Here is a 20,952-nt window from a genome sequence, read left to right on the forward strand (position 1 = left end):
CTCTCTCTGAGTGTAGATTGCTCTCTTCGTGACTGAACAGCTGGAACTGGTATGAATTGCAATTGTTGAAGAGAGCCACGTCCATCAGAATTGATCATTGTATAGTCTTCTTGCTGTGTGCAATGATCTCCTGGTTCTACTCCATTTACTTAGCATCAGTTCATGTATCTCCAAGCCTCTCTGAAATCATCCTGCTGGTCATTTCTTACAGAACAATAATATTCCATAACATTCATATACCATAATTTATTCAGCCATTCTCCAACTGATGGGCATCCACTCAGTTTCCAGTTTCTTGGCACTCCAAAAAAGGGTGCCACAAACATTTTTACACATGTGGGTCTCTTTCCCTTCTTTAAGATCTCTTTGGGATATATGCCCAGTAGAAACACTGCTGGATCAAAGGGTATGCACAGTTTGATAACTTTTTGACCACAGTTTCAAATTGCTCTCCAGAATGGTTGGATTCATTCACAATTCCACCAACGATGTATCAGTGTCAAAGTTTTGCAACATCCCCTCTAACATTCCACATTATCTTCTCCTGTCATCTTAGCCAATCTGAGAGGTATGTAGTAATATTTCAGAGTTGTATTAATTTGCATTTTTCTGACCAATAGTGATTTGGAGTACCTTTTCATATGAGTAGAAAGAGTTTCAATTTCTTCATCTGAAAATTGTCTATTCATATTCTTTGACCTTTTATCAACTGAAGAATGGTTTGATTTCTTATAAATTTGAGTCAATTCTCTATATATTTTGGAAATGAGGCCTTTATCAGAACCTTTGAATGTAAAAATGTTTTCCTAGTTTATTGCTTCCCTTCTAATCTTGACTGCATTAGTTTTCTTTGTACAAAAGCTTTTTAACTCAATATAATCAAAATTATCTATTTTGTGATTAATAATGATCTCTAGTTCTTTGGTCGGAAATTCCTTCTTCCTCCACAGATCTGAAAGGTAAACTACCCACGTTCTTCTAATTTGTTTATGATATCATTCTTTATTCCTAGATCATGAACCCATTTCAACTTTATCTTGGTATATGGTATTTGGTGTGGGTCAGTGCCTAGTTTCTGCCATACTAGTTTCCAATTTTTCCAGCAGTTTTTGTCAAATAGTGAATTCTTATCCCGAAAGCTGGAGTCTTTGGATTTGCTATAGTCATTGACTATTTTGTCCTGTGAACCTAACCTATTCCACTAATCAACTAGTCTATTTCTTAGCCAATAACAAATGGTTTTGATGACTTCTGCTTTATAATATAGTTTTAGATCTGGTACATTTGCTTTTCTTTTCATTAATTCCCTCGAAATTCTTGACCTTTTGTTCTTCCAGATGAATTTTGTTGTCATTTTTTCTAGGCCAGTAAAATAGTTTCTTGGAGTTTGGTTGGTATAGCACTAAATAAATAGATTAGTTTAGGTAGTATTGTCATCTTTATTATATTCACTCGACCTATCCAAGAGCACTTGATCCTTTTCCAATTGCTTAGATCTGACTTTATTTTTGTGGAAAATGTTTTGTAGTTTTGCTCATATGATTCCTGACCCTTCCTTGGAAGATAGATTATTGACAGTTATTTTAAATAGAATTTCTCTTTGTATCTCTTGCTGTTAGATTTTGTTAGAGATGTATAAAAATGCTAATGATTTATGTGGAGTTATCCTGCAACTCTGCTAAAGTTGTGGATTACTTCTAATAGTTTTTTAGATAATCTCTGGGAGATAAAGTTTTTTTATCTTTCTAATAAGTAGACACAGGTCTTGTTAAAATTGGTTCTTGTGAAATTTAAGTAATTCATACAATCAAAGCAGTCAGAAAAAAAAGTTAAATTTTGGTCTTTTAAAAATTATACTTGTATATTCTGGAATTTTCCCCTCATCTATTCTTCTATAATTTTATTAAGTTCCTCTGGCATGGAAGAGTAAAGGGTAAAGAATTTAGTTCTAAATTCTTTGCATAATTCAAATACCCATAATATTCAGGAAAAAATATCATTCCAAATTCTATTCCATTATTGAGTGTATTAGAATTTTTTGGGAAAAATAGGTAAATGGAGAAGAAAACAATTAGAAAGAAGTATTTAATATTAGGATCCAAATAATAGGATAAGTTAAAGTCTTGTATAATCAGCTAAAATGAAGCTTTTGCTAAATCATTGAGTCCCAGAAAAATGCCTTTTGAAAATTGTAGTAAAAGAGATGGTCTAAAGAGTAATTTCCTTTTTTCTTTCATAACCAACCTTTCACAGTGTCAGTGGCTATATTTGAAAGAAAATGACTCCAGAGTCACTTGATTTTCTGTGTGGCAAATATTTTCCCTTACTTTTCTTGTAATTGGAATTTACATTCTTTCAGGGCTTGATCAAGGGGCATAAGAGAAAATCCTCTTGGAGACTTAGAATATTTTCTTCAGCATCTCTCCTTCCCCACTCCCTTCTCTTATTAACAAAACATGTTGTGTTAAGTGAGCTGACAATAGAGCAGACCTGGTATGATTTGTTGATGTGCTGGACTAGCTGGGAAAAGTTCTAAAACTAATTCAACTAATTCATAGAATGGCTTCTCTTCAAAAGGAAAACTGGAAAAATCCTCCAGTTCCCAGCAAATTTGTCCAAATTGTCTGCCAATCACTGGAGGATGAAATTGAATTTAATACTATAACGGGTTTTGGAGATTGTGACTAGTCCAGTTTGGCTCAAGTGTAGATTGAGTCTAAGATGAGACTAGCAAGTAAATATTTAAAGACTAAGCTTCTCTATCATTTACCTGAATTTTGTTTGGATACAGAAAGTAGCAGTGTGCACTGCAAAGTGAGATTAGGTAGTAGAAATGCAGCTGTGGAGATTAAATGCTTATTTCCTGAGGCACTCTTCATTATGGAAAAATGGTAGAGGATAGATTTTGTGAAGAGTTTTCCACTTGGCTGCATGACTAAGTTCCTAGGGAACTATATAATTGATAATGTACTTTTTATATTCCTGTTTAAATAATTTATTTATTTAAATTTCACAATGTATACTATTTAAACACTTGTCAAGCAATAACTCACTGGAGATGGAAAATTATAAAAATATAATCGCAGGATTAAGGATGTTATGGCTAAAGATGATTGAGCTCTTAGCTTTTTTTGAAGAAAAATCTTAACACTGAGAAATAATTTGTGAAATAAAGCATCTCATTTTCAGTAGTTGGAAAAGTGATGCTGAAGACACTAACTGTATTTTTGTGAGATTCATAAAGGAATTTTGAGCTCTGTACACACACACACACACACACACACACACGTATATATTTATTTAAGTGATTTGTTGTTGTAACCTCATAAAGGAAATGTTTTATTGCACTGTAATTCATACACTCTCTCATGGACTTAAGCTTATGTTGTGGGCCTATCCCATGTGTAAATATTAACAAATGGAAAGGGCAAGCCAGGTGCACATCATGCATTCAGGGGAGATGGCCTTTTAGAAGAATTCATCATGGTATTAGTATTAGTCATCATGGATGCCATGGTTTATAAATCCCCAGCTAATTTACAAGAACTTAAGGTCTTTTTACCCAAATATAAAAAGTGATCTCTTAAAGTTAAGTATTCTTCTTTATCTAACTCATTTTTTAAAGTTGCCAAGTGATTAAATGTAATAAAAGTGAACATTTTGAGTGCTTGCCAGTATATTGGTTAAGTAAAGAATGCTCAAAGTAAAACAATTTTAAGAGAAGATGACAATGGATCAAGGGTTGACAGAAAAAAAAAACAACGCAAAGTAAAGTACCTTGCCAAAGGATGATTTGTGAAATCACCACATACGTGGAATGTAACTTTGAACCTTTGTTACCTTTAAGAGATGAATCACACATATGGTACAGTGAAAAGAACATTGAACTTGGAAGTAGAGGACCTGGATTTGAATACCAGTTCTGCTACTTACCTGCATAACTGTGGGAAAGTATTGGCCTCATCTGTAATATAGGTTAAACAAGATAAGCTCCAAAGCTCCTTCCAGTTTTCAACCCTATAATACAAATACCCATAATATTCAGGAAAAAATATAACTGGAAGAAATGGGGGCAAATGATAAGGAATGGAAACATTCCTAAAGAACAAATGGTTGTGGTTTGGATGAAGACAACATATGATGACTGAGTCAATGTATGATGAAAGATCCCATTTTTTTCCCAGTGTAATGCTGGATTCTGTAGAGAACTACAGGAATAAAAATATACTTTGAAGGTAGAGTGAAGAACTAATAGAAATGGAAAAGTGCAGTTTAATTCATTCACATATTATCTTGAACTTAATATACATTATTAGACCTGTGCCAGGTCTAATATATATATATATATATATATATATATATATATGGAGTTCCACAGGTCTAATATATATAACTAAACTAATATATATAATATATTATATTATATAATATTAATATAATAAACTAAACTAATATATACATTAGTGTAAGTCTCAGGGAAGCCTTGGTTATAGTATTTACCTCAAATTCTTCTGTGTACTGTCATACATAGAGGTCAAAGAAAATTTGGTCAGTTTCACACCAGTTATTCAGAAAGTCCTGGAGGATCAATTTTCAAAGACAAAGCATCATGCTAATTGATTCATGTTGTCTGCTTAAGGGAAGAAGTGGTGTCCTGAAATGGGAGAGATTTTGTTTGATATTGGTATTTGTTAAAAACTTTGATAGCTGAAACATAATGATATTGTTATATCATTTATATCTTTATATCATATATATATCATTCATATATATATATGTATTTCTGATAGATCAGTAGACATTTGTTAACTCTTTGCTGAATGGATAACTCTCCTGACAAAAGCAGACAGAAATAATAAGATTTCTTTCTTTTTTTGTTTGTTTGTTGCTGAGGCAATTGGGGTTGTGACATGACCAAGATCACACAGCCAGGAAATGTTAAGTGTCTGAGGCCAGATTTGAACTGAGGTCCTTCTCACTTCAGAGCTAGTCCTCTATCCACTACACCAACTAACTGCCCTGAAATCATAGAATACATTTTACAGCTGAGGAAACTGATTTGAGACCTGTAGTGTTGATTAAAATGATGATTAATGCTATAGATGGAATGAGAATATGTGACTTGATTCTCAATCTCTTATAAGGAAGGATGATTATAAATGTGAAGAAACCCAAATCTGAATGAGATGACCCTATTATTCCTTCTTTTTGTCTTTTGTAATTAAAAAGCTTTTAGGGGATATGATATATTGTAAAAATTATGAAGCAACTTGAACAGTTGAGCCGATTTATACTGATGATGGAAGGGAAAAATGCATCAAATCAAATGCCAGAGATTTTGACGTGGAATTTAGGAAATCAAAATGAACAGAAAATTGAAATTCTGTATTTCATATACTGAGTGATCAGTTTCTAGGTTTGCCATCCAAACAAATGCTATAGAGAATAGAGTGAAAAACAAAGGCAGGGAGAAGGAGAAATATTATTGAAGGCTACACTGACAAAATGAAGGAAAAAGTTTCCTGGGGTGAAAAGGGGAAAAGGTTTCTTGATCTCCGTTACTTTCCTGTCTAGAATTTTTCTTTCTACTTTTCATCCCTGCCCTGCCAGTATCTATCAACAGAATCTATTTATGCATTAATTTCATTGAAAGAAGTTTAGCCTCTGAGCACTGGGCTCCACTTCATTCCAATGTGTCATTCTGAAGAGGGTAAAATGGATCAATGGCTTTGCTTTGCACCCTCTCCTCTCCCTGCCCTTATAAATATTTTTATTTGAATTCTGTCAGAGTGGCTATTTATTATCCCTCTGCTTTTGGCCTTTTGGTTTAAACTCATTAATCTGCAAATACAACTAATTAACTCTGTTCTGTTCAAGGAAAAACAAACCCCACTCATCCTCTTGCTTTATTGGATGCCAGAAAGTGTATGTTTAAGGATCAATGGATCTTGCCAATAGAAAGAATGCTCTCTATCATCACATGATCTGCTCAGGTAAGCTATACATACTTAAACCTCCCCCAGAATCATGCAGTTACTTACCTAAAGAAATAAATTTTTATGGTTTTTTTAAAGTAAGTTTTGCCCATCCAGGGAAGCAATTCCTCTCACTCTACCCTTGGAATAGCAAGGTATACGAACATAAGGTGATTCTTTGGTGTATTTCAGCCCTGACATATTAAAAGCTTTTCTAGAAAAGCAAGGCTCAGGACTTCAGGGTTGGTGTGAGACTGAAAAACTTATCACTTTATCTTGCCTCCTCTCCCTATCTTCAACAAAAATTTTAAAAAAGAGTACGTCTCTTTTTTTTTTAAGGAGAAATAATTGAATTGATACCATTATAAAATCCTCATTAAGTTCCTACAAAAGAAAATTAATTGTTGGTATGATGGACATGTATTAGAGGAAGTGAGAGGTGCAATATCATGGAACAAGTTGAATCAATTGGTTTATAAGTAGTTTAGGCTAACTGAAGAGTTCTAGTGACAAGAGATCCAATATATAGCAAATACATTTCTTTCTCTTTCTCTCTCCCTTTTCCCCTTTTCTTTCTCCCCCCTCTCCCCTTCCCTCCTCCCACTTCTCATGCAGCTTCTTATGAAGTCTAAATTGAAAATCTAAAAAGTGCAAGCACAGAGGATGCAAAGGTAATTATGTATATAGAGAAAAGGTTAAAGCTAGTAAATGAATATAATAACCAACTGTTATGTGCTACAGAGATAGTAAGGTGCTTATAAGAAGGTTTTATTCTTACTGCAAAGAAAGAAGGGGAAAAAGTAGATTATTGCCATCACACTCTGTGATCTGCATCCTTCATACCACTAGTGAAAACTAGTTCAGTTCATGCAACTGAATATGATATGCAACTTTTCATACCATCAATTGTCATCATAGACATTTCAGCTTTTCTCTTTGAGCTGGGATTAAAGATACTTATGTATCAGTACTGAGTATCAATATAGCTCATTATCTTTATCTGTAACAGATTTTAAAATATTTTAAAAACATAAATGGGAATGAAGAGTAACAAAAATTACTTTACTTTTTTTGAATATCCATCCTGCTTTCAAAATATCTAGCATAAGGTTTGCTTTACCCTTTGAGAATCTCTTTTTTGATTTTTCTTTTTGTTCCTTCTACTGCCTTTCTTCTTTGCTACTCAAATGCATATTTATTTTTTGACTTCAAGAATACAAGGGCAGAAATACTGAGTTTAACAATATTCAGATGTATCCCTTAGAGTTCACCCACCTTTATCAATTCTCTGAGAGGTATTGTCAAAATAGTATTTTATTTCTAACATAAAGGAAAAAAAAGGCTCACCATGATTCCAGCAGATGGAAATGAATTGGAATGAGAACTGAATCAGGGGACTAGATTTCATATGGGTGATGATTCAGGACTTTAAATCATCACAAATTCTTTTCTCCTGGTCCAAATCCATCTCTTTACTACTAATATTATCTAGTGATACTATATGATTGCAGATTGTGGCATGCAATTGATACATTTGATTCTTAGGAGAATCATAATTTTGGTGCCTCAAAAGACCATTCAAAAGTTCCATAGTGGATATATACAGTTTGTAACATTTTCCTAATGATAATTTGTACATAAGAGATGTTTTTTTATATTTAGAGTTCTCCAACATGGTTATGACTAGACAGAGAAGTGGGCCTGACTGAATTCAGGAAAGACAGGCAGTTCTGACATAGTATGAAATAGAATTTGTGATTTGTATAGGGGGGTTGTAATACCTAAATCTTTGAGATCAGGGATACATTGATTTATTGAAAGAAAAAGTAAAAGGATAATGGGAAAAATCATGTTAATTGCACGTATAGTACAAAGTCTTTCTTATAAACCAATGAGGGAAGTAGACTTTGACATTGATAATTCTAGAGAACACAATATTTAAGCTTAATCAAGAGTTCAATCAATATTAGAGCAAAACATCAAATCTCCTTTACTGTTTCTTTATCAAGCATGATCTGAATTTCTGCCTTTGAGGAAATAGATCTAATGGGATCTTCTCAAATGCCGTTACTAACTAAGGTTGTGAGATCTGGCACCTATTATTCAATGTAATTTTAAACATGACACTTAAAATCAATTAAAATCTGGTTTTATTCATTAGAAAGTAGAAACTCATATTTTTACATAGATTTAAGAAATTATCTCAGGGGAAGATTATAATCCCCAAAGGTACACAGGCATTCCTATCTCTTAAAGGCTAATATTGACATCTAAAAATATTCACTCTCTAATTATTATTTTAAAAAAGTATCTCCCATTCTTTTCAAGTTCCCTAACCTCAATATACTTTCCATATAATTATTCTTCTGGAATTCCTAAATTTCTCTAATTTTTTTAGAAAGAAAAAAGTTTTCTTTTTTTTTTTTTTTTTTTTAAGGTTTTGTTTGTTTGTTTGTCTCCAAGCAATTCTCAATTCTTCCCATGCCAAATCTCTTCTTTGTCTTTACAAGGCTTCCTCTTGGCTTCTTCCTTTTGGCTGTCCAGTGACTGTTGGCTTCAGAGCTATTGCAATGCTTTCAGAACTTACTAGTTTTTTTTTTTTTTTTAACTGTAATTTGATTCAAAATTGAATCAAGCTAGATTTTGCTGACTAGGGAGCAAGTTCACAACCTGAGGGAGCATCCCAGTTTATTAGTCTAAACAAAAGCAAAAACTACAGTTATATTGACCACTGACCATTGATATTCAGGCTTTGAATGGTGTTGAATTTCTAAATGGATACTCAGTGGACTTTGACTATTGCAATTGTAGGTTTACATTTTAATTGAAGATTATTTTGACAAACTCAAGATAAAAGGGATTTACTAACTGAAACAGCATTCTTTTCTAATATTTTAAATCCAAAAACCATTATATTTCTGTATGCCCCTAGGACATTGACATGAAAAGCAGAAAATTTCATTAACTCATTAGGTCATGTGAATTACATAATTTAAATCTTTATGTGGAGATATGTGGATGCTAGGCACTGAATAATCTGTCTCCAGACTTCTCTAAAAAGAGAATATAGTTATATTTTCCCTACTGAAACATTTGAGATCCCATTAGATTCAAGAGGAGGGAAAGAATGATGTGTTTAGGGATGATAGATCAATAGAAAGGTAAGTTTACTGATGCTCAGGCTTATCAAACAAGAGGAAGCTGTGACAGATTATTATAGCCACACCTGTTGGAAAGGGACAATGGAGATGATGATGGTTATCACTCTTTGTTCAATTTGGCTGGAAAACTCTGGTATAGACTAAATATGCCAGAAATATAGGCATAATCTAGAGGCTAGATTTGTTACTTCATTGGTATAGGGAATTTCTAGGTGAGAAATTTATACCAAAGAAGGTCAGTTTTTTTAAGGAGTTTCTTAAAACTGAAAGGTTAAGCATAAATTGCTCAGCATCATGTAGCCAGTATATATTGGGAGTGAGACTTGAGCCAGGTCTTCCCAGCTTTGAGATCTTCTTTCTATCTTTTATTCTGTGCTGAAATGAACAAGAAAATTCAAAATTTTATTTGAATACAGAAGTGACTTCCACTTTTTCTGAGGCCACTTTCATCTTGATCTGAAGTATAGTTGGAAAGAATTTTTAGATTAAAATGCAGTTACTGCTGTAATGATAGATTAAAAGCCCTTCCATGTAGCTGTCTTAAAACAGACAGAATTGAAAAAAAACTTCATCACTCTTGTGCTGTCTTTAAATGTAATGATTAATGTTCCATTTCAGAATGATATATGGATTACTGTGCCTATTTTATAACTTAATTGTTTTCTGGGAATAGCTGAATGTTTTATTTAAAGATTGGTGAGGGATTTAGTCAATTCTCTTTCTTGGTTGGAATTAAAAATAAAAAACTTTTTTTTTTTTAACAGAGCACTGTGTTGAGAGTTGCCATCTAGATTCAAATCAATCATTTGTCATTGAGGCTTACGAAAAATATAACATGCCTAGGAGTTAGGCAAGCCCAAGAAATAGTGCTGTAAAAAAGAGATGATACAAAATTGAGTGTGGTGGTGCTTATTCTATAATCCTTGCAACTGGGGAGACTGAGGATGACAGATCACTTAAGTTTTAGGGTTTTGAGTTGCAGTAAGGTTAAAATCAATAGAATGTTCCTGCTAAGTCTGCTACTGGCATGATGAGAGAAGGAGAGGGAGGTACCAGGCTTCCTAAAAAGAGGAAAACCAAATAAACTTGAAAGTGAAGCATGGCAAAGCTTCCCAGTCAATCAACAGTTGGGACTGACCAGTGAGCTGCCAATGCACTTGAAACCTGGGCAAGATAAGGATGCTTAGTCTGGAAAAAATCAATAGTCCACAAATCTTTACACAGACAGAATAAAAAGAAAGGAAGGAAAAAAAACAAACAAGAAAGATATCAATAACATCTTGTACACTACAGAATTGTTGGCATAGGTATTATAGTAATTTATGTTGTTTTACAGAACTTCTGAGGAGTAACTAAGAAGTAAACAAGAAAAAAAATAGGCATGATTGGGGACATGTTTGAATATGTGTTCATTTTGTGGCTTACCTGTACTTTGGTGAATTTTGGGCAATTTCTCTCTCTCTCTCTCTCTCTCTCTCTCTCTCTCTCTCTCTCTCTCTCTCTCTCCCGTTTCTTTAACCAGATATTTATTTATTTTGAAGTAGTTTCTTTCTATGGTAACAGGAATAAAGAAAATTGGTCTTTTAAATGTATTGTATTAGATTAGTTGTACTCAAAGATTCTATAAAGATGACTGTCTTGTGGATTCTGGTTCCAGATCAGTGGATATTTGGCTGGAAGAATTTATATTATGTGTTCAAGAGAATCAGGCTTTAAATCAATGTTACTACAGGCTACAGAGAATTTTCTTTTTACAACTACAATAACTAACTCACTGGGGAAATATATATTGTGACTCTTTCCCACTGTTTTAGGAAAAGTTACTAAAAAAGAGTAGAAACTAAACTAAAAGAGTATCCACTAATTCTGAATTAGATCTGTTGGGTCAGAGAAATTTTATAGCTAGAAGAATTGAAAAACTGAACTTCTCATATCATCACTTAGACTGGATTATACTATTTGATTTAGGTTCAGAGATGGGAAAAACTTTGAGCAAAGAAGTCTAAAAATCCTATTGTATTATTTTCTTTTATCTTTCCTTTTCTTTCTTTCTTTTTTCTTTCTTTTCTTCCTCTTCTTCCTTCTTTTCTCTTCATTCTTTTCTTCCTTGTTGGAAAAGCATTCTTCAAGAGAAAATGGGAGTCATGTAGAGAATAAACACAAGGTTATTTGTTATAGAAGTTTAAATGTTGCATTTTATTAGAATCTTTGCATATTTTGGTGGTCAAAACATGAAAAAAGTGAAAGGTATAACTTACATAAGCAATATTTAATTTTCTTTTAGCTGACAGACTAAATGTCACAAAAAGCAAATGAGGAAATGTAGCAGAGAACAATGGAAGGGGCACTGAATTTGAAGAGGCAAGACCTGAATACCAAATCAGGCTCTGCCATTTATTATTTGCATGACCGAGGTAAGCTAACTTAACCTTTATTGGTCTAATTTCATCATCTGTGATGATTTAAGTTTTCTTCTAGTCATGACTTAAATATATATATGTACATATACATGTATACATATTTCCAGTGCCGCTACTGTAGGCAGTCTTTTACATTGTTAACTATTCTAGATGTCAGAAAATTCTTTCTTATAATTTCTTTCTGTGTTCACTATCTCTTTTTAAGCTTTTATATGTTGGCTTCTCATATTAGATTTTGAACTGCGTAAGTGTAGGGAGTTACTAATATTTGTATTCCTGGCATTTAGCCTAGTACTTGGCACATAGTAAGTGCTTGGTTTTTCCAATTATCTATCATCTATCTATCATCTCTCTCCTCTTTCTCTCTTCCTCTCTTCCTCTCCTTTCTCTCTCTCTCTCTCTCTCTCTCTCTCTCTCTCTCTCTTTATTTTTGTCTCTATTGCTTTCTCTCTCTCTCTCTCTCTCTCTCAAACAAACCTTTCTATTTTGGTAAAACTTGTGGTTTTTTTTTCTGTAAAATCCCATTGTTATCTTTATGTCATACCTAAATTTATATACATAATTGTTATATTAGTATAAATGCAATTTGTAGCTGCATAAAGTTTATGGTCAGCCAGAACCTACTGGTTTTTCCTACAAGAATTGCGACAATCTGACCATCTTAATGCTATTCTTGTGGAAATGATATTTTAAACTTAAAAGCAAAAACTTTATATTTATTCCTTTTAAATTTTTGACTCAATTTTTGATATTTCAAAATCAAAAATTGATTCTATTAAATAATACATTAATTCTCCCTCTTAGCTTCATATCTTCTGAAAATTTGTTTAGTTTTTTCATTTGATTAATTCAATGATAAAACTGTTGAATTGAACAGAACCAAGGTCAGAACTCTGATACATGACTAGAGACCTCCTTCCATATTTCTACTCTGCTTAATCAAGATTCTTTGGCCTTAAATTTTTAAAACTGTTAAATCAGCTATGAATCCACCTGACAGTAATTATTACAAAGCCAACATTTTATTGTTTATGTGGCTTAATGCTTTCCTGAAATTCCAATATGCTAAATCCATTCTAGATAATAAAAAAGGGAAAAGTGGTCAGTTTGGCATAATTTGGTGTGATGTCCTCATATTTTCTCCTCCTATATGTCACATAAGTTTACTCCTGCTTAGTCAGTTCTCTGATTTTTCCACGAACTGATATCCAATTTACAAGCTTATTTCGTTTCTGTAATCTACCATTTTTCTCTTTGCAAAAGTTATAACAATAATGGTCAAAAGAAAAGCTACTTAGCTATCTCCTTTTCCCCACCAAGAAAGTAAACACTGAGCTCATGAACAAGGTAATTAAAACTATTTTCCAGATGAAGATGCACAATTTAAAGGACAAAAAAGTGAGGCTAAAAGAAATGCAAAAGTAGTTAGAAAAGTTTCTGACAAATGGATCATAAAAGCATTCACAGTCCATGGTGACACAGAGTATTTGTCTATCCTTTCAACTTCCCTTGTTCCCTGCTTGGCTTAGAGTATTTATGATTTAATTTTCTCCCCCCCCCCCCAGTCAGCATAAAAGACCCTTAAAATGCTCAACATTACTCTTCAACTTTTCTTATTTATCTAATAAATCAATTTCAAGAGTTTTTATTTTTTTGGGGGGGATGTCAGTCAGGTGACTCGATTTGGGGGGATGACAGGAGACTGAGGCATATCCAGGGTAAAATTGCTATTTTTTTCAATTATAGTAAATCATTGGTAATTCAAGCCACACAAATTCAAGCCCCATCAACAACTACCTGCAACATGTTATAAATAATTAATATATAGCCAATGTTTTAATTATATAAGCTCAATGTTTCTTTCAAATTTTATTTGTCTAGGGTTGCTCAGCTCTACAATTCTAATACCTAAAGCACTCTGGGAATATCATTTATCAAATAAGATACTCTTCTTCTGCCTGCCTGCCTGCCTGCCCTCCAAAACCTCGCTCCAAGTTATAAGCCTTATTTACTATGTTAATGAAAAGCCAGTAGTTATGAATGTCCAGTGCTATGGGAATGGCAGAAAGAAAATAACCCCTTACATACAAGAAATTAGGACTAAGGACCATTTTATTACAAGACTAGCTGCTGTTTCAAAGACAGTAAACATGATGAATTCTTCTTTTCAGCCGAATTTATGAAGATAGATGATCTCTTTGTGGTTGTTTTCAATATCTTGTGGGTCTCAGGCAAAGTTGCAAAACCATACAAATATATTTATTATTGTCTCTAATGACAGGATAAGATATCTTATATATGACTTGAGAAACGGAGGTTGTGTTTTCTCAGGACAAGATTTTTAAAAAAGGATTCATCCAATTTCCACATCTTGATAGAAAAGATTTCACATTATCTAAGGCAGCACCTGTTTTTGCTTTTTCTAAACCCATTTATTGCATTTGGTTCAGTCAGGACATACAAATCCTTTGGGGGTAATTTTATCGAAGGAGCCAATATGGTCCCATGGAAAGAATGGAATCATAGAACTAGAGTTCAAATCCCCATTCTGCAACTTACTAATTGTGTGACCTTGTACAACAAATTTCTGGGCCGTTTTTTTTCTTATCTGTAAAATGAGAAGATTGGATTGGATGACTTCCAAAATCCTTTCCAAGTCTAGATCCTATGATCTATTGGACAAATACCAAGGTAGGAATTGGTTGCCAAGCTCTGTCCTTTATTCTCAAATATTCATTTCACACTTCAGCTTTTTGTTAGCTGACTTGGAAGAAAGGGCTAAAGGTAATAAGAAGAGATTTTCTTAGCTTAATTTTAAAGTGTCTTTCCAATTCAAAACCTCTGTTCAAACATGAGGGCACACACATAGCAACAGAGGAGGAAAAAAGGCTTAACTTTGTTAATGATTAATGTGGGGATCATTGGCTAAGCAGATTACAAAAGAAAGCCATTTTGTTTAGTTTTAATTCTACCAGGATCATTTACCTTTTGAAGGATAGAAAAGAATGAATTGAAGATCAAAATCATCAGCCCTATTTGGCTTCATCCAAGATTTATGGCAGCTGCTTTCAAGGATAGCTAAAAGCAATTGCAGAATTCACATCTGCACCACTTTCATGTTCTTCCTTCAATATTTTATAAATGCTCCAATGTAGTCAACTTTTGGGGACTTTAAAATTAAATGTAAACTCCCCTCCCCATGTCTGAATAAGAACATGTGCCAATAATCACTAAATTTAACTACTTCTTCTGAATTCACACTATTTTTGATTAGCTATCCCTAAGTGCTGCATATGCATTTTTTCACAAAGATAGTTATAATGTGGATTTTTTCTGTGTGTGTGTGTGTCTGTATGTATGTATATATGTGTGTATGTGTAATTAGAAACATAAAATTTTAATTTAAATTGTTAATACAGTCATGAGCTTTTGACTTGGATTCATTTTTAAAAAAACATTCAAAGGATATCAGCCGGACATTCAAAATGAAGATATATTGTACTTAATTTAAGTGTCTTTATGTGCAGCAAAAAGAAAATAAACAAAATAAAAAGCACACCAGGAGGACTCTGAGCAAGTAAGTAACGTTGCTTTGGTTTCTTCAGATGTTTTGATTAGTTTTGACAGTGAGAAATACATCTTGATAAAGGACTACAATATAAGTGAGGCTAATAAAGTGCTTTACAAATTATCCTGAAGATCAAACATAGATGACAAAAATTGATAAGGCAAATTAGTTTTATCTTTGCAAGTTGCTCAAGAATTCCAAACTTTTCTATCCTAAAACACTTACTCTTAGAATTCCCCTTTCACCCGACTTTAGCAGCTGCTGAAGATTCACAGTTCTAGTTTTTATCATTCTGGGCTAGTTGGTTATCATGTCCCTGATTTCAAGAAAGACCTACTATGCTCAAAGTGCCAAATATGAACAGTAAATGGATGTTGACAATGAAGTAATTGATGGCAATGCAATTCACTTTTGCTATATTATTATCATCTAATGCTCTTAGAATGTTACTATTGTAGGGGTGAAGCCAAGATGGTGGAGAGGACACACGCTTCTTTCTGATCTTCTCCTCGGACCTTCAACTAATCACTAAATTCAGTCTCTAAATTAGGCTCTAAATTAATTCTGCCAGAATTCACAAATATCAGAAGTGCAGCAAATTAACAGCAGAAGATAATTTTGAAGATTGCCAGAGAAGATCTGTTTTGGTCGGACATGGAGGGAGGCCAGGTGCAGAAAGGCAGTGCACACTGTGCAGACCAGGAAAGTGGGGGGCAGTCTCCGCAGGGTGGTGCAGACTCTGTGTGGTGGAGAATCTACAGGGAGGACTCCACCACAGTGTTGGCTACTCTGACCTGGTTGCAAGCCAGTAGATCAACAGAGAAGTTATAAAATCCAACAAAAACACAAAAGGTAAAGAGTGAACCCCAAAGCGTCAAAGTTTCATGGAACTTGGCCACACCCACCGAGCAGCAGGAGTGACTCAGCACAATCCCAGTGCAGCTGCTGCTGCTCTGCTGCCATTTCCTAGTGCCTATGGAGGAAGCTTAGAAAATCTTCATTGCCCTAAAAGCAGATCCCAACATTTAAAAAAAAAAAAAAAAGTAAAAAGGCAAAGCAAACTCTTAACTATAGATAGTTTCTATGGTGAAAGAGAAGAACATATTTCAAACTCTGAGGATACTAAAAGCAGATAGTCTCCAGATGAAGCCCCAAAGGATGATATAACCTAGTCCCCATTATACAAGGCTCTCCTAGAAGAAATTAAAAAGGATCTCAAAAGAGAGTTACAAGAAAAATGGGGAAAGGAAAAGTAAACTCTGCAAGAAGGTTTGGAAAAGGCATATAACTCTTTAAAAGATAGATTTGATAAAGTAGAAAAAGAAAACAATTGCCTGAAAAACCAAATTTGTGAAATAGAAAAGGTAAAAAAACTCCCAAGAAAACAGAATTTGTGAATTGGAAAAGGTAAATAACTCCCAGGAAAACAGAATTTGTGAAGTGGAAAAAGAAAACAACTCTTTTAAAAACAGAATTTGTGAAATGGAAAAAAATTCCATAGAACAAATTTAAAAATTCAATTGGACAAATACAAAAAAGAAGTAAAAAAAGTAAATGAAGAAAATAATTCATTAAAAATCACAACTGAATAAATGGAAATGAATAACTCTATGAGACATCAAGAATCAGTCAAGCAAAACTAAAAAAAATATGAAAAAATAGAAAAAATTATATGCTACCTACTTGGGAAACAACTGACCTGGGAAATAGATCTAGGAGAGACAATCTAAGGATTATTGGACTCTTTGAAATACATGATGAAAAAAAGAGCCTAGACACTATTTTTCAGGAAGTCATCAAAGAGAACTGCCCTAATGTCATAGAATCAGAAGGTAAAATAACCACTGAAAGAATTCACTGAACACCTCCTGAAAGAGACCCCCAAATTAAAACTCCAAGGAATATTGTGGCTAAATTTCAGAACTATCACACCAAGGGAAAAAAATATTACAAGCAGGTAGAAAAAACAATTTAAATACCGAGGAGCCACAATTAAGGATCATCCAGGATCTAGCAACTTCTACCTTAAACTATTGCAGGGCATAGAATCTGATATTCCAAAAGGCAAAGGAACTTAGAATGCAGCCAAGAATAAACTACCCTGCTAAACTGAGCATTTGCTTCCAGGGAAGAAGATGGGCATTCAATGAAACAGGCGAATTCCATTTATTTTATTTTATTATTATTATTTTTTATAAAATTCTTTTATTATATATTTAAAAGAGTGTAGGACAGCGACCCTTACCCAAATTAAAATCTTTTTTTTTATTTTGAAAAAAATTTATTTACAACATTATCCCTTGCACTCACTTCTGTTCCAACTTTTTCCCTCCTTCCCTCCACCCCCTCCCCCAGATGGCAAGCAGTCCTATATATGTTAAATATGTCACAGTATATCCAATATATACAAGTAGAACCTAACAGTTCTCTTGTTGCACAGGAAGGAATTCCATTTATTTTTGATGAAAAGGCCAGAGCTAAACAAAAAAATTTGACCTCCAAATATGCTTCAAGAGCAGCATAAAAAGGTAAAAAGAACTCTTGAGAACTGTATTTCTACTATAGGTATACATAGAGAGTACATGTATAATTTGATTTTACTGTTATAATATAAAAAAGGAAGTAGGTGTGGAAAGGGGATTGTAACAGAAAAAGGGAAAAATGGAGGTAAAATACATCTCATGAATATGCAAAAGAAACCTATTATATTTGAGGGAAAGAAAGGAGTGGGATGAACACTGGAAAAAAACATCTGAAGAACATGTCTTACCAGATTTGGCTCAAAGAGAAAATATTAGACACATATGGTTTACAGAGAAACTTCTCTCACCTTACAGAAAAGAGAGAGGGGGAATGTGAAAAGGGAAGTGGTAGGCCAAATAGAAGGGAAAACAAAAATAGTAGGGGAATGATATAAGAAAGGGGGAAGGATTCTATAGAGGAAGGGCTGCTTAAGACAGTGGTGCTCATAAGTTAAATACTGTGATGGAGGGAAAGGGGAAAAGGAAATAGAAAAGTATAATGTGGGGATAATAAGATGGCAGGAAATGCAGAATTACTAGTTATAACCTTAAATATGAATGAAGTGAATGCTCCCATAAATGGAAGTGTATAGCAGACTGGATTAAAAGCCAGAATCCTATAATATATTGTTTATAAGAAACACATTTAAAGCATAGTGACACATACAAAGTAAAGATAGAATCTATACTTCAGGTGAAGTAAAAAAAAAAAGCAGGGGTAGCCATCCTGATCTCAGATCAAGCAAAAGCAAAAATTGATCTAATTAAAAGAGATAAGGAAGGAAACTATATCTTACTAAAGGGTACCATATATAATGAAGCAATATCAATACTAAATATATATATATACACCAAGTGATATTACATGGAAATTCCTAAAGGAGAAGAAGAGAGAAGAAGAAGAAGAAATAGACAGCAAAACTAAAATAGTGGGAGGAGATCTCAACTTTGAATTCTCAGAACTATACAAATCAAATTATAAAATAAATAAAAAAGAAGGTAAAAGGTAAATAGAATACTAGAAAAGTTAGGTATGATAGATCTTTTGAGAAAATTGAATGGAGACAGAAAGGAGTACACTTTCTTCTTGACAGTTCATGGAACCCATACAAAAACTGACCATATATTAGGAGATACCTCAAAATCAAATGCAGAAAGGCAGAAATAATATGCGTTTTTTCCAAATCATGATGCAATAAAAATTACATTCAATAAAAATCCAGGGGATAATAGACCAAAAAATAATTGGAAACTAAACAGTCTCATCCTAAAGAATGAATGGGTAAAACAGCAAATGATAGACACAATAATTAACTGACTCTATTTGTGTGGAAAGTGTTTTGTAGTTTTGCTCATATAGCTCCTGATTTTCCCTTGGCAGATGGATTCCTAAATATTTTATACTAACAATTTTTTTAATATTCTTAATTTTATTTTATTTTTAAATATAACTTTTTATTGACAGAACCCATGCCTGGGTAATTTTTTACAACGTTATCCCTTGCACTCACTTCTGTTCCAACTTTTCCCCTCCTTCCCTCCATCCCCAGATGGCAAGCAGTCCTATACATGTTAAATATGTCACATTATACTAACAATTAACTCCAATATTATATAAACTATTTGAAAAAGCAGTGAACGAAAGACTCCTACCAAATTCCTTTTATGACATAGACATAGTACTGATACCTAAGCCAGGTAGGACGAAAACAGAAGGAAAATTATAGACCAATCTCCCTAATGAATATTGATGCAAAGATCTTAAATAAAATATTAACAAAGAGATTATAGAAAATCATCCCCAAGATAATACACCATGACCAAGTAGTATTTATACCAGGAATGCAGGGTTGGTTCAAGTTTAAGAAAACTATTAGCATAATTGACTATATCAATAACCAAATTAACAAAAAACCATATTATTACCTCAAAAGATGCAGAAAAAGCATTTGATAAAATCCAATACTCATTCCTATTAAAAACACTAGAGAGTAGAGGAATAAATGGACTTTTCCTTAAAATAGTCAGTAGCATCTATTTGAAACCATCAGTAAGCATCATATGTAATAGGGATAATCTGGAATTATTCCCAATAAGATCAGGGATGTAACAAGGTTGCTCACTTGTTGGAATCTTGACAAATTGTTAAGCCATTAGAGTTGATAGAGACAATAATTATCTAATTTAGCATGGTTCAATATGATTGATTTGATCTTAGAAGGAGATATTTTGGGCCAGAACTTGAAACAAGGTACTAAGTACAACTGATAGAAACAATGCTTGTGTTCACACCTTTAGAGAGCTCATAGAAGCAAGAAATATTTAAGTACTTATTGGAGTTCACATGTTTGGGAGATTTCAGTGTTTAGAAAGAGATATCTGAATTCATACCTCCCTTAATCCCTGCCTCCAGATGGTGGAGTCAGTCTTTTACACTCAGCATAAATACAGCTCCAGTGAGCCACTCCAGAGAGTTACTTGGGAACATTGACTGGGGTCGGAGAGGAGCACTCTGGGAGGAAGCCTACAAGCCCTCTCTGGAAGGCAAGACAGATTCATTGCATCTTCCACCTTGGTGCTGGCTGGAGTCTGAGGAACAAACCTTTGGATTTGGAGACATTCGGAGGGAGCTCTTGGAACCAAGCAGAGAGATAGGCCTCTGAGCTAACTGGGCTATATTGAAGGACACAATAAAAGATCTGAACTTTTATCAGCTGGCTGCGATTTTGGGTGATTATTTACTTGTAACTGAAACTAAAGCTGCATCCAGAAACCTCCCTGAGATGCCCTCTCCCCCAGAGAGAACTCTTATTCTATTAAAAAAAAAAAAAACACAACACTCGCTATCACAATTATTATTCAATATTGCTTTAGAAATGCTATCTTTGGCAAAAAGAGATGAAAGGAATTGGAGTAGATAATGTGGAAACCAAATTATCACTCTTTGCATATGATATGATGGTATACTTAGAGAACCCCAGAAAATCAGCTAAAAAGCTATTAGAAATAATCCACAACTTTAGCAAAATTTCAGGATACAAAATAAATTCACATAAATCATCAGCATTTTTATACATTACTAACAAAATCCAACAGCAAGAGATACAAAAAGAAATTCCATTTAAAAGAATCATTGATAGAAGTATAAAATATTTGTGAAGGGAAAGTTGGAACTATATGAGCAAAACTATAAAACACTTTCCACACAAATTTAAACAATTGGAAAAACATCAAATGCTCTTGGAGAGCTTGCGCGAATATAATAAAGACAATACTACCTACACTAATCTCTTTTTTAGTGCTATA

General features: G+C 33.5%; 1 long non-coding RNA gene across 1 annotated transcript; it reads left to right on the forward strand.

Annotated features, from left to right (window-relative positions):
• The first annotated feature begins 5,883 nt into the window (after positions 1 to 5,883).
• Positions 5,884 to 15,102, forward strand: LOC116421095. Its single transcript, XR_004231413.1, has 4 exons — positions 5,884 to 5,993; positions 6,591 to 6,646; positions 11,421 to 11,550; positions 13,438 to 15,102. It is a non-coding gene; the product is annotated as an uncharacterized LOC116421095 (long non-coding RNA).
• Positions 15,103 to 20,952: the final 5,850 nt, after the last annotated feature.

Source organism: Sarcophilus harrisii, chromosome 1 (genome assembly GCF_902635505.1).
Source record: "Sarcophilus harrisii chromosome 1, mSarHar1.11, whole genome shotgun sequence".
NCBI classification, from domain to species: Eukaryota; Metazoa; Chordata; class Mammalia; order Dasyuromorphia; family Dasyuridae; genus Sarcophilus; species Sarcophilus harrisii.